The sequence below is a fragment of the Neovison vison genome, chromosome 6 (genome assembly GCF_020171115.1).
Source record: "Neovison vison isolate M4711 chromosome 6, ASM_NN_V1, whole genome shotgun sequence".
Lineage (NCBI taxonomy): Eukaryota > Metazoa > Chordata > Mammalia > Carnivora > Mustelidae > Neogale > Neogale vison.
This window is the reverse complement of record NC_058096.1, coordinates 37,969,217-37,984,653: the sequence shown is the minus strand read 5'-3', so window position 1 is coordinate 37,984,653 and position 15,437 is coordinate 37,969,217. Positions and strand designations below refer to the sequence as shown.

General features: G+C 35.8%; 1 protein-coding gene and 1 pseudogene across 3 annotated transcripts in view; one reads left to right on the top strand and one right to left on the bottom strand.

Moving 5' to 3' along the window:
* The window catches only part of CADM2 (cell adhesion molecule 2), a 1,078,599-nt gene that overhangs the window by 842,446 nt on the left and 220,716 nt on the right, over positions 1–15,437 (bottom strand). The window lies entirely within an intron of this gene.
* LOC122908394 lies at positions 13,695–14,525 on the top strand (annotated as a pseudogene).

Sequence of the window (15,437 nt, the reverse complement as noted above, 5' to 3'; positions counted from 1 at the left end):
GCTTCAATCCCCCATCACATATGTTAGATATTTGTAAATTCAATTCACCTGCATTCAAGAAAACATTCGCCATAAACATGTACAATGCTAGACACTGAGAGGAACATAAGGCTGAAAAATTCGATTTCCTTTTAAAGGTTTGTAAATCTTAGAAGTCTGATGAAAATAAATTTGTGAGGGGTGCTAGTGTGGCTTAGTTGGTTAAGTGTGTGCCTTTGGCTCAGACTCAAGTCCTGGAGTCCTAGGATTAAGCCCCACATCAAGCTCCCTGCTCAGTGGGGAATCTGCTTCTGCCTCTCCCTTTGCTCCTTCTCTCTTTCTCTAACTCTTTCTCTCTCAAATAAACAAAAAAGATCTTTAAAAAAATAAATTTTTGAATTATTTATTGAAAGAACGATTTTTCTCTTTAAGTTTGTTTGTTTTTGTCTAACCTATTTCTCTGCCTTTCTCTGCTTCCTTGCTTCTTTCTCTTCCTCTCTCTCTCATACACACACAGACATATAGATTTAATTCAGAAGATATTTTCTGGCTCCCTCTCCTTCCAACATTGCTAATCCATAGTAAGAAAGTTACGAAAATAATAGCACAGACATATTACAATATAAATATAAATAGAATAGCCAGTTGCTCACTGTAGGTCATTTAATGTTTTATGCACACTAAAATGCATGTTAAACATGTCATGAAAAAAACCCAAGTTGTGTGGTAGAAATAAATGTAAGACAACGTGAATCATGAAAGAACAATGCATTGTAATGGATCAGTGAAGCTCAAATGATGGAAAACCTCGTAGAAGTTAAACCTATAAATAGCTGGGCTTCCTGCAGTGGAGGAAAATTAAGCACATAGCAATTAAAGAAGAGTGAAGACATATAATTCACATGGGAAGAAATAAGTGAACCTAACTCAGTGAAGTTACGACAATAATATAATCAATATATTTTGTTGTTCACAGGTTAGAGAAGTGATTAATAACTGCTATTGCTATATATGTTAATATTTATATATGTATTTGATAAAAATGTCCAGTGAAAATTAAAATGTAAATCATACATCAACAAATTCTGCTTTTTATTTTTTTATTTTTTTTCAAATTCTGCTTTTTAAATAAAACTACAAAATCACCTGTGAAAATTAAATTATTTTTTTATTGCATCATATGAAGTTAGCCAAGTGCTATCACTAGCATGATTTATACATAATTCAGTGTATAATACTTATTGAGGGGTATTGTTACAATGTAAAAACAAACAAACAAAAAACCCCAAATAAAAATGTCCCTAGCATTGTTGTGAACATGTAAGAAAAGTAAATTAAGTTGTGAATAGTCACAGATAGAGAGTATATGACCATGTAAGAGAATGTAATTTAAAGAAATCTCTACTGTAGAGGCACAATGGTCATTTTAATATTGCTAAATATTTTATACCAACAAATACTTTGAAAATGTGAAGTGATAAATAAATTATGTGTTTATAAAAAGGCTAGGATATTTCAGAATACTATCGGTTCTCTACTGGGAAGAATAATGATTATGAAGTTATAATTTCTATGAATTAGGCCAGTTTGTTTTAACATATGTGTACGGAGTACTACTATGGCCAACATATTGTGTTAAATATGAAAAAGGAGAAGTATAAGAGAAAAGTCATATCACTAGCTTCATTATGGTATCTAAATACAGCAAGCCAAGACTTTCTGGAAATATTCATGGACGAATGGGAAAACCATTGTGATCAATAATGCAACCTTCCCCAAGACAAAATACTTCATACAGATGATGGATCTAAGATCTACTTACAGCACTAATGGTCCCTTCAGAAAGTGCAATCACCTGAGAAGATTACACCTTTAACCATATAAACATATTATATTTGTTTTTAGAAGTCACCATTTAAAAAACAAAAAAAAAAGAAAATTCAGGGCAACATCATGATAAAAAAATAGACATTATAACATTTGGAAAACATAACGCCAGAGTCAGATAATTTTCTTAGGCTTATGTTATTACACTGGATGCACTGAACAGAAAATGGAAGAGTCCCTAAACAATACTTCCCAATTCAGTGTTCTAAATGGATTAGAGGAAGCATCATGGTAGAGTCAAACATATTTGTGTGGGAGTTCCCAGTTAATTAACTATCTGTATGGTTTTAGACAAGAAACCTAATCTCCTGGAGCTTTTACATCTTCATCTGTAAAACGGAGATAATATATAGGCATAAAGTTGTCTCAATCTATCTTACTTACACTTATCTCTAGTTTCAAACAGAGTGGCACAAAGGATGTGCTAAAATAAATGTCTCTGGAAGACAAACACTTATAAAATGCCTAGTACATTATTTTCCACTTTGTAGAATATGGGGTTAGGTCACCTTGTTAAACTTCCATTGTACACTGCATTGGCAACAGCTGTTAATATAAAACTGTTTATTTAGCATTGTTTTATTTTCCTCAACCTTTAACTGGACATAAGATCATGAGGCCCCAATACACATCATTTTGTTTCAATAACTCAATAAATGTATTTGCAATGTGTAAGATAAGCACTCAATACATTTCCTTTTTCTTCAAGATTGAAAAATACAGGAAACATAAAAGATTGTTACCAAGTTATTATGGGTATGAAAGTTTCTGTAATTGATAACTGCCAGTGGTTGTCCTAAAACATAGAAAAGTTTTCCCTGGACCAATTAAGATTTCTGGTTTACTAAAACTCATAGGATAATGATTTACCATTTATAATTTACTTTTACATTTGTATTCTGAGTCATTCATTCATTCATTAGCAAACACTAAAGTAACTATTACCTAAGAAAAAATTAAAGCAAAATGGTCCTTGCCCACATCATGCCCACACAATTTAGCAGGAAATTGAAACATCTGATTCTCAAAAAATACCTTATGATATAATTAGGACAGCTATTTTTAGCTTCAACGTACAGATTCGTGAACAAAAACTTAAAGAAGTTAAATGACTTTAGCTAGGTGATAATTAGTAGGAGTCAAGGTCTTCTAAGAATAGGGTTCTTTCCACACACTGGGTTTTCCTATATATTTTCATGTCCATTATCAACCAAAATAAGCCTTCATGTACTTCAAAATAGAAATCAATACACTACCTTTTTTTTTTAATCTTTTCTAGGATAAACCATTTTAGACCTGTAAACCTCTTTATAAATCTTCTATATCCTCTCAATTTTGTCAAATATTACTGAAGCTGAACTACTCCCCTGAGGAGTTATAATTTTAAAATATAAGCCTCTTAGAGATTATAATATTTGATTATACTTTGAGTTGTAACTCATGATAAACTATGATGGAAGAGATCCAAAAACCTAGTAGTCAAAGTCTTTTTAAAATCTGAATATATTGAACAAGCTATCAGAAAATTATAATTTATTTTTATTTTTGTCAGCACAGAAGAAAAGCATGTACAGCGTGTTTGCCCATAGCAGTCAATGCACGAAGACACCTCATACTTCTGGCACTCATTTTAAATCATGTTCAATAACAACATGTTTAAAATGAAGGCAAGCTGTCATAAGGCAAGCTGGGGTAATAAGAGTTTGGCAATTAAAAAGCACCAGCACATTTACCAATCTGAATATTCAAGAATTGTAAATCATTAATCATAAGTAAACCACCTGCTGGGGACACTCTAACCCAGCATAAAAATTATGCCATGTGCATAATTGTCAGTTTCAGATTGAATTTTTATCCAAGGAACAATAGTATTCAAGATGATTTGGGTGAAACTTTTATTAATTTTGAAAATAAAAACAATTATAGCCCTCATGGTATTTCAGATATTGAAATGGTCCTGTTTAAAATGGCAATGGTTTTCATAGTCCATTACATTTTTATCAATTATTAAATAGCTTACTGTTATAAGTGATGAAACAATATTTAGCCTATGTTTTACATTTTTTTTTCTGCTGTTATCACAAAGAAAAATGAATCTGACTTGCTATAAACTTAAGAGTTTTAGCTAGGCCTACAGCAATCACTCATTTTTTAACACATATATGTAAATGTATAGCCTACTTCGCTATAGACTGTCAGCAGTATTTTTACAATAATTAGGTACTCTTACCTCCATAGTTTTCCAATCAGTTACAAAATGTGTGTGTGTCTTGCTGGGTTTCGTGGCTTATTTATATTGTCAAAATCTCATTACTTCTTTTTATGATGAAATGGCTAAGAATTGAGTTGGGAATTAACCATTTGTAAAACTTTAAATAATTGCAGTGGAATAAAAGAGAACCTCCTTCTTCATGACACTTCATACATTAAATCTAGTTGAAGCACTTTGCTCATTACAAGTCAGCAACTTGCTGAGACGCAACAGAAGGCCACCACCGTCTCAGCATCCCACAAGTGTGGTGGTGGAGGGGGCACACAGAGGTTTCCAGGTCTGACTGATAGGATTGAGACAGCAGAGTCCCCCAGAGTTGCTCACAGAGGTTGGGTAAGAAACCCAGAAGGGTTGGGGACATAATTTTGACTGAGAGGCAGGAGACTTGAAAAACCCAATACATAAATCTCTTGGACTGGAACCCGTAGAAATCAAATAACTTTTACGATATTACATAGCCAGGCTATGCTGCTATGATTTGAATTCTGAATCTAGCTGCACGGGCAAAGTTTTCCCAATGTTTTGAACGTGTGCATTTGTTTATTGGGTCTTTGTTTTGGTTTTTTGAGCATGTGAATTTGTGATACGTGCCACACTTTGAGTACTTTTGACACTAAATCCATGCTTTAGTTTGTTTCCCACTGTTTCTGAAAGTTTAGACTCCATCAAGAAGACTAGTAGCACCTGGGGTCTGTTCCTGTCCTCAAGATATTTTCATTTATGTTTGAAACTTCAAGAAATTTATGGTGAAACTTCAAGAAAATGTGACATGATGCCTCCTGGAAAACTGGGATCACATAGCATCTTAAATCATATGGCAAAGCTGCTGAAAAAACTGATTCCTAGGTAGCAAGCATGATGGTTCTAATGCATGATGATTCTAAATGCCCCAGAACTAGCATAGATTTCTTTCATAGATCACTGTGAAACTCCAGCTTCCCAATGCTCTTCATTTTGTCTCCTTATTTTTAAATCCTTATTTTTACTATTTATATTCTTTCTTGATTCTACACTATAGTCAATATAGGCATTTATTACTTTTCAGTCATCAGGCAATAGCTTCTTTTTTTAGATCTTTAAGATCACCACCACCATGACCTGTCTTAGCAAAACACTCAATAGCTTATATGCTTTGTCCAGATTGATTATTCCTCGCAACCCACCATACTTGTTCTTTCCTAAATGTGTTTCTGATCATGCCACCCTCCTACCTAAAGCCTCTCTTTGGTTTCCCAATAGTTCAGAATCAACTCACTAGTCTACAAACCCTGTGTGTTCTATCCTCCTCTCTTGAGCCTTACTTTTTGAAATACTGCCCTACAGTCTCTCTGGTCCAGACTAAAGGAAGATTCTGAAGTCCCTCCCCCCAGGCATATTTCTGCATGCAGCAGGACTTCGCAAGTGTTATTCCCCCTGGAAACCTACTTTATGATAAACCTAGTACTCTCTTCTTTCACCAACCTGTCCTCCAGATGTTAGTACCTGGACTATTCCCATAGGGAGTCTTCTCTGACCTCCCTGCTTGGGTAAAATCCCTATTATATGATCACACAAACTCCTTGTCAATACTTTATACAGCTGCAATTTTACATTTTTGGTGTAATTATTTGATTAGTATCTGTCCTCCACTGCGTTTTAAATTCCACGTGGGTAGATACAATGTCAACTTTTGCTCTCCAGAGCTCTCATACCCAGTACGTGGCCCACTTTAGGTGTTCAATGAATGCATGTGTCAAAGGTATGAAATGTTAAAAAGGTATTTTATGTCCCTAGGGAAATGGGAATCATTCTACAGACAAGAGTGTGACGAATTGTAAACTTGGCAGAGCATAGTGAGATCTGCGACGTAGGAAGATTTATCATAGCAGTTGGAGAACGCACTGGAGTGGGGAATGACTGGAAGTGAGGAGGAGGTCAGAGAGCTACTGTATCAGACTGGGTTAGAAAGAGTGAGGGTCCGGACAAGGAAAGTGGCCATGCAATGGAGGGTTGTGGAGTTGGGATACTAGCGTTTGAGAGAAACATGGGAATGATGGGAATCCTTGGAAAGTTCCTATTCTGAAACCAGGTAGATGAGAGATCAGGAAGTTCTATCATATAAGAAGAAGCAGATTTTGGAGAAAAGTATAAATTCTTTGTCTAGTATAGCAAAGCATAAACTGTCAAATAAGCTTTGACCTTTTTTTTTTAATTTTATTTATTTGACATAGAGAGATCACAAGTAGGCAGAGAGGCAGGCAGAGAGAGAGGAGGAAGCAGGCTCCCTGTGGAGCAGAGAGCCTGATGGAGAGTTCAATCCCAGGACCCCTGGGATCATGACCAGAGCCTAAGGCAGAGGCCTTAACCCACTGAGCCACCCAGGAGCCCAGCTTTGACCATTATTATGGATAAGTCTGCTACTCAAAATCTAGCATCACCAGCATAAAGGTATACCCTGAAACAAGGAAAAAGAGCTATCATACCCTTGATATCATCCTTCCTCTAACTATCCAGTTCAAAAAAGCAGAGTTATAGAACTAATTTACAAAGTCCTGTATCCTACAGAATATGTCTCATCTCCACCAAATATACCTCCAGGTATAGCAGTGCTTCTTCTTCTTCTTTTTTTTTTTTAATTTATAAACATATAATGTATTATTAGCCCCAGGGGTACAGGTTTGTGAATCGCCAGGTTTACACACTTCACAGCACTCACCATAGCACATACCCTCCCCAGTGTCCATAACCTCACCCCCCTACTTCTTTATTTACACTGTTATAATTTCTGGAACCTCAAATTCTCCTTACGTTGACCATGAAAGGCTGAAGCATCTCCCCTTCCAAAGAGTTTCTCTGTCTCTTCATTGTACTGCTTAACCATCCATCATCCATTATTCTGCCAGACTAAGCTCCTTAAATGCTGCTTTCATCTTAAAATAACTTATAGTGGTTTTCTGTTGTTTTACATCTTAGTGGTTGACATCTAAATCAAATTTGGTCTTTTTACAGCCCTCAATAAAAGACCGGTCTTAACTGCCTGTTCTCCAACATGAACCCTATACTAAGTTAGATCCTGCGGTTCCCTGCTGGCCACTTTTCTCTCCACCTTTTCTCCTACTTCATGTCAGTCCTATTAGCATGTTAAGTGCACGATAAAAATTATGCTTCCCGGGGCGCCTGGGTGGCTGAGTGGGTTAAATCTTCTGCCGCAGGCTCAGGTCATGATCTCGGGGTCCTGGGATCAAGCCCCACATTGGGCTTTCTGCTCTACAGGGAGCCTGCTTCCTCCCCTCTCTCTGCCTGCCTCTCTGCCTACTTGTGATCTCTGTCTGTCAAATAAATAAATAAAATCTTTTAAAAAATTATACTTCCCATATCCTTCACAAATATTTCCACCATTTCCCACTTCACATTAGTCTTTACTTTCTCACTTTCTAAAACATGTACACACTTATTTTGAAACCTTTGATATACATTTCCACTTTTAAAGCTGTTTGGGGCTCCTTCTTACTCCTCCACTTCTTGGCAGCCCAAATGGCGAGCAGCAAGGCATTTAGCACATGCCAGGTGCTCAGTGTGTTCTCTTTGTGATGACTAAAGAGGATGAGCTCTTGTCAACACCCAAGGAGGAAGATTTTAAAAAGTGGAATTTCCTGAACGTGTTTCTTTTAATGTCAACAGGACACGTAGAAATACACTATAGACGACGACGACAGTGCCTGGCTGGCTCAGTTGTTAAGTGTCTGTCTTTGGCTCAGGTCATGACTCCAGGGTCCTGGGATCTAGCTCCGCTTTGGGCTCCCTGATAAGCAGGAAGCCTGCTTCTCCCCCACCCACTCCCTGGCTTGTATTCTCTCTCTTGCTGTTTCTTTCCATCAAATAAATAAAATCTTTTTTTTTTTAAATATACTATTGAGAAAAAGGGGAAGATAAGTGCTGCTTTTACCAAATAATTAAATTCTAAAATACTCTGCTTAAAAGTTGAGCAAGAAGCACTAAAATTTCTCAGCAAAGAACTACTTCAGATCTTGAAGATTCAATTTTGTGCATTGTAATTGTGCCATCTAGCACACCCTGAAGTTGATTTGATGGGCCTCTAATTTCTGTTCTTGTGCTTGACCATGGGATGTATTTTTCTCTTATTACGAATGATTTATTACAAGCTGTCAATAAATATATCACTTTACATGTAAAATTCCACTTTACATGAGCATTTGGGTTCTTTAGACATTGTGACAACAAAGTTGGTTGGGCTTCGAGTAGTTAGTGAAAAATAATTGCTTCATCTGATTCTCTAAAAGTAGCTCTTCTTTATCAGGCATCTGTTGACCCTGAATGTGGAAACCTTCCAGAGGTCACAGGTTTTCCATTAGTTCCAGATTAATACCTCTAGAAATTAACAAAGCAGTGTTTCTGATGATGGATGTTAGGGAAAAGTGAATCATCATTTAGGCTTTCAGAATTTACTAATACCTTATACCCCAGTTAATCATGTAACCTATGTATACGTTCATGCAGTCACCATCGTCACATGGAGTGACATGTAGTCACATATATCGTGGAGTGTGGGGAAAAAAAAAAAAACCTCTGTCCTTATGGTGCTTTTATTCAGGACCATTGATTTTTATCAGATCCTATGATGTAATTAAACTACAATCAACTTAGAGCACAAATATGGAACCAAAGTTTACCGGTTTATGGTCCAGTTATACCAGCAAAGAACTTAGCAGTCTCTCAGCATCTTCATTTGAAAATTGGAGATTATAAAGAGTATTTTGTCAAAACATTGCACTAATTATTAAATATGTTAATATCATTAGGCACTAAAATATGTTTGTCATGTAGTAAATACTAAATAAATGTTTGCTACCATTATACTCAATCTATTGTAAGACTATTAATCAGCAATGTGTGTATTCATTGTAAAAGTGAGTTACTTGATGTTGGTGAATCAAAAATAAGGTATGATCTATCTAAAAGTATGTGAGTAAAAGACAATGTGAGACAGAGCAAAACTTTGCATTAGGTTATGTAAAAAGAAAGTAGTAGGTAACTCTAAGAACGTAACTTTACCTAGCTATTAATTTTACAAAGATAATTATTTGCTTCTCCACCTATCTCTGTTCTAAGGACTTCTATTTGTTTACATATATTTTGCCCATAAAGTATCATTTATATGCACTGATTACAAAGCACAATCACCTATATGTTTCCCTTTTCTAAAAATAAAATTTGAAATTAAAAAAAAAAGGTTGCTACACATTTTAGCTCTTTACGTATCTGTCTTTTGACTCTTTTTTAAAGATCAAGTTAAATAAACACTTGGGATTTTATATGTACTTGACTAATTAATTGGCGCCGTTACCAATCTCATTGCGTTTATTAAGAAAACTTTATGAGAACAATAAATCCTAGTTCATCAGGGGAAATTAAAACTTATGGAAGTTAGTAAGAAATAATAATCACTGCATTCTACAAGTCGAGGTCGGCAGCACAGAGGAGGACACATTCCCTTGTTACATTCGGTGATTCAGATCTGCCGTTCATTAATTTGCTGAATACTCGCCCACCAATTCTGGTTCTCTGCCCTCTCTAAAAATGCCCTACTCAAAATTATCACCTTTCTTTTAAATTTCTGCAGCCACTAATTTTGTGTGAGTTTGGGGAATAATATAATTTCATGGACAGAATTCACTTATTAATTTCCTTAATTCATTTTAAACCCAAGCACAGCACAGCCTTGGCATTCAGAGACAACACTTTGCAGAAGGTGAACAGTATAAATTTCAACACAGAAATGTGCCTGTGAAGTTTCATGTTTCCGATGATGGGGAAGAGTGGTTATAACCCTTTACAACAGGTAGAAAAAAACATGTGGTGAAAGCAGAAAACAAAAGAAATTTATTAAGGGAAAAGAAGTGCCTAACCACAAATAGCAAAGAAGAAAAACTTTGGCTTTAGCAGGGAAGAGGAATCCCGCTTAGAGCTGGTGGAGCTGTGGTGGGCAGCCCTTGGAAGGACCTGCAATGACCCTTGCCTTTGAATATTCATCCCATTTGCAATCCTCTCCTTTTGAGTGTGGTCTGGACCTAGGGACTCATTTCTAAAGAATACAATATAATAAAAGTAATAGGATGACACTTCCAAGATTAGGTTACAAAAGATTCTGGCTATTGTCTTGCTCACTCTCTCCGTCTCTCTTGCTTTTGCTGAGGGAAATCAGCTGCCTCGTGTGAACTGCCCAATGGAGAACTGGTATCTCTAGACAACAGTCGTCAAGGACCTGGTATGTGCCAACAGCCACGTGAGAGAGTGAGTTTGGATATGGACCTCAGTGGGGCCTTGAGATGGCTATAGCCCCAGTCTCCACCTTGGTTACAGCTCTGGGAGAGGCTTTGAGCCAGGGTTCCCAGCTAAGGCTTGCCTAGATTCCTGACTCACAGAAATTATGAGAAAGTAAATATTTGTTATTTCAAATCTACCTCATTTACTTAATTTAACCGGAGTTATCTGTGCCCATGCACATCCATGCATTTGCTGTTAAAAGAGTAGCTTCCGGAGGACAAAGTAATACCTAAGAAGTTTTGTACACTGTTTATTTCAGAACATAAATGCATATCAGTTTATTTATGTGTCCTCTTGATAAACATAATAGATTTTTTCTATCAAAACGAGCTATTGATTGGAATTTAAATTACCTAAACAATTGTTTCAAATCCCTCATTTGCTTTAGCTTTAGACTATGAGATGCAAACATTATTTACGCAAGGTTCAGTGTGCTTCCACTTATCGTTTTGAAAAAGAAAAAGAAAAAAAACCTTGCAACCTAAATTTGAGGAATGGAAAGTTGATACCAAATCCTCTGTAATCTGTCAGAGGAAAACAACTCCCTTTCAAGTCACAGGAAACCAAAAGCATGAAATGCCATTCTACATGGTTTCACTTATAGTTAATTCCATAAATTGTGATTAGTTTGAATATATGTAATATTAATAGCTAACTTTCTGCATCAACAGATGCAAACTTCAAAACCCTTGTCTATTTGCTCTTCATTTTTAAAATGCTTGCTTAAAAGATATAATATCAAGGGCTTTTCATGCTTAGAAAAAGACAGATAACCAAATGTAATCCTACAATAATATTTCTGCTTAAACTAGGTTATGCTGATTGACATGTACAGGATATTTTTATGAGCATACAAATATGAAAAAAAGAAATACACATATTGAATCCCATCTATTTTGAAAATAAAATCTAACTATATGAACTATATAACAATATAATAAAGTCTTGTACTTATATTATTAAAAAAATCAGCAGAAAATATCCCGAGCAAATACAGAAGTAATCATACCTTTGGAAAATTATCATTCTCATATTTTAACAAATATTTTTCACGTACTTGCAATGAACCAAAACCCACAACTGGAACTGATAAATCTATCTGATAGATATATAGTAATTTTGTGGTTACTTAAACATTTAAGTATTGCATTTCTGAAAATGTTTACCAGCTATCTTTCAAAATGGTTTGTGGATACAGATAAAATTAAGACAAAAACAAAGAACAAATAAATTTTTTAAATGACAGCAAAGAATAGTGATACTGAAAATATTTTAGAAATATGTGTTTTTCAGAGGTTTCTGCTATCAAATTAAGTCATAGCCAACAGAAATTTTAATTAGCACCCAATCCCATTATCTAAACTATTTAACATAGGAATCAAAATTTCTGGAACCAAAAATTTAAGCATTGACATGTTTTAAAATATCTCATTAAGTTTTACCAATTACTGAATGTAAACATCAATAGTAACTCGCATCATTATTTTATGTAAGGGAAAAATACTAATTTCACTCTGATACACTGGGATTTTAAGATGCTTCACAATACAGGTATGTTACAATGTAAAAAAGAATGTGCATGTTATGTCAATGAAATATGACAATCACTTTATTATTCTAATCAAAATACTCCAAAAAAAGCCTAAAGGTCTGAAAAGATTTGTTGATGGCATATGTTTGCTCTTTTTAAAGTCCATTAAAATTACTTTTTTCAGCTACTATTTTTTTAGACAAGAGTTTTTATTTCTGTGCTTATAAGAAGCCACATTGGTTTTTAATGACCATCAATTACACTTCAATTTTTCATATTACTCATGAAAGAAAATAATTTAGACTCCTTTACAGAACTGCCAATTGCAATTTACCTTGGCTCTTTCAGGAAAGAGAAGGTTCATAAATCAGCATGTTAAGCATTTACTAAGTGACAAAGAAACAAAATTACAAATGAATAATTTAATCCAATATTTTCCTTCAAATAACAAATTTAATATAGTTTTAGTAAAGAGGTTCTTAAATTTATGATGGGACATTTCTATTTTGTATTTGAGTTTTATTAATGGAAAAATTCTCAAAAGGAAACTTAAAAATGTTTTTGAAAAATTATTAATATTACCTTGCTTTAAAATTTCAATGAATAGAAAGTCTCAAACTATCGGGAAGACTTTAAAACAATAGCAAGTTAAATATTATGTTGGCGGCCTATAAAACATAGATATGATAAAATGTTTTCTTCCAGCTTGCTAAGCCATGAAATTTCACCGTACTACAAAGAAAAGGCATCTTTTTTTTTTTTTAATATTTTATTTATTTGACAGAGAGAGATCACAAGTGGGCAGAGAGGCAGAGAGAGAGAAAGAGAGGAGGAAGCAGGCTTCCTACAGAGCAGAGAGCCCGATGTGGGACTCAATCCCAGGACCCTGAGATCATGACCTGAGCTGAAGGCAGAGGCTTAACCCACTGAGCCACCCAGGTGCCCCAAGGCATCTGTTTTAATAAGGAGCTGACTTTGGGTTCTAACTGTGTGACCTTGGGTTCTAACTGTGTGACCTTAGACAACATAAGTCCCCAGAACATTAATTTCTTTAACTGTGAGAATGTACATTCCATAATACTTTTTTTAAAGAATTAAAGAATTTTAAAAAAAGAAGAAGAAAAGAATGTGTATAAAGACTCCAGTTCAGTGCTTAACATTTAACTGTTATTCCTTATAAAAGGCACTTGCATTGTTTTATAAGAACATAAGGAGACACCTCATATAGTAGTCTTTCAACAAATACTAACATAATAAAAATTTAATTTTTCAAAGTATATTAAAGCAAATAAAGCTCACCTTCCTTTAATGTATTCATAGAAATTATCAGTCCTTTTAGCTTTACAGTATAAACACAGAACTACATACATGTAATTTATCAACCTGGTCAGTGCACCTTAGGAGTCATTTGGTAACATCTGGAAACATTTTTGATTGTCAGGGCTAAGGAGGGTCTACTGCTGGCATCCACTGTGTATAGGCCAGAAATGCTGCTAACATCCTAAGGTGGGCAAGATTGTCCTCAAAACAAGGAAGATCCAGTCCCAAATCTAAGTTGTGCTAGTACATGTTGCTAAGGGCAGCCATTAAACCATGTAAAGATACAAATTATGATAAATACAATGAAAAAACATGTCTGGAGGTAATAATGTATCTCCAGATTTTTCTAATTAGGATTTTTTTTAATTGAAGATTTTTTAAATGTGGGTTTGTATTCTCTCTTCCAGCCATCCAAGATGCTTCAAAAAAAAGAAAGCTAAGGGAAGAAAGTGATCCTGCCTTGCTGTCATGAAGAAGCAGGAGGCCAAAAAGGTGTTCAATCCCCTGTGTGAGAAAAGACCCAAGAATTCTGGCATCAGACAGAACATTAGCCCAAAAGGGAACTCATCTGCTCTGTCAAATGGCCCCGCTATATCTGGCTACAGAGGCAAGAGGTTATTCTCTGTACACATCTAGAAGTTCTTCCCCACTTCCATTAACCAGTTTACTCAAGCCTGGACCACCAAACAACTACTCAGCTGCTTTAGCCAGCCCACAAATAGAGACGAGAGGCAAAGCAAGAGAAGAATCAGAGTTTGTTGGCTTGGACTAAGAAGAGAGGTCTGGCAAAGGGGATGTCCCCACTAAGAGGTTGCCTGTCCTACAAGCTAGGGTTAATACTGTTACCACCCTGGTGGAAAAGAAGAAAGCTCAGCTGGTAGTAATTGCACAAGAGGTTGATCTCATTGAGCTGGTTGTCTTCCTGTCTCCAAGGAGAAGATGGGAGGTTCTCTATGGCATTATCAAGGGAAAGGCCAGGCTGGGGAGTCTGGTGGACAGGAAGACCTGCACCACTGTTGCCTTCACACAAGTTACCTGGGAAGACAAAGGAGCTCTGGCTGAGCTGATGAGAGCTATCAGGACCAAGTACAATGACAGAAATGATGAAATCCACTGTCACCATGGAGGCAATGTCTCGGGTCCAAAGTCAGTGGCTTACATTGCTAAGCTGGAAAAGGCAAAGCTAAGGCACTCACCACCAAACTGGGCTAAGTGTACACTGTTGAATTTTCTGTGCATGGAAGTAATAAAAAGTTCTCTTTAAAAAAATGGGGGGGGTGGTTTGCTATCTGCATGCTTGTTAGTTGCTAGACTTTAGATTGTGAAGTATTCTATTTTTTCTTTTCAAAATCAAGTATGTGACCGATAACACCGTTCCACCATTGTTCTGGAACATAATTATGAATTCTTTCCTAGATGTTCAAGACAATAATTTCTGTGGATCGGTGGATCTCATTTCCCACCCTCAATGGGAAAGAGAAAAAAAAAATAATATTCATAACAAATCTAAGGATTTATTAGGTGTCAGCAACTGCCAGCTCCTTTATTCTAGTTTAAAAAGGTAATTTTTAAAATCTTCTGGGGTCCCTGGGTGGCTCAGTCAGTTAAGCATCTGACTCTTGATTTCAGCTCAGGTCATGATCAAACTCCATGTTGGGCTCGGCACTCAGCAGGGAGTCTGTTTGTCTCCCTCTCCCATCGCCCTTCCCCCTGCTTGTGGTCACTCATGCTCTTTCTTAAATAAATGAATTTTTAAAAATATATAAAATTTTTAAAAAAATCTTCTATATTGCCAGCAACCATGTCCCTGCAACCATATTCAAATGCCTGTGTCCTATCAAATCCCATTCTGAGGCATGCTGTCTTACCATAGCAGGACATTTAGCTATGGGCACTGTAATAAATGTTACATAGATCAAGCTAAATTGCCATAATACCTTCCTTCTAAAAGCTCCGGAATGTCTTTTGTGGTTGAAGAATAATCAATTAGTTACTCAATTCAATTCAACAAATATTTATTGAGCACCCATTCATTTTTGTATTTTCTCCCCTTGAGGGCTGCTATCCTTAAGAGCAGCTGGAAGCAAATGGCTCCCATTTATTAAAGACTTTTATTTTAAAGAT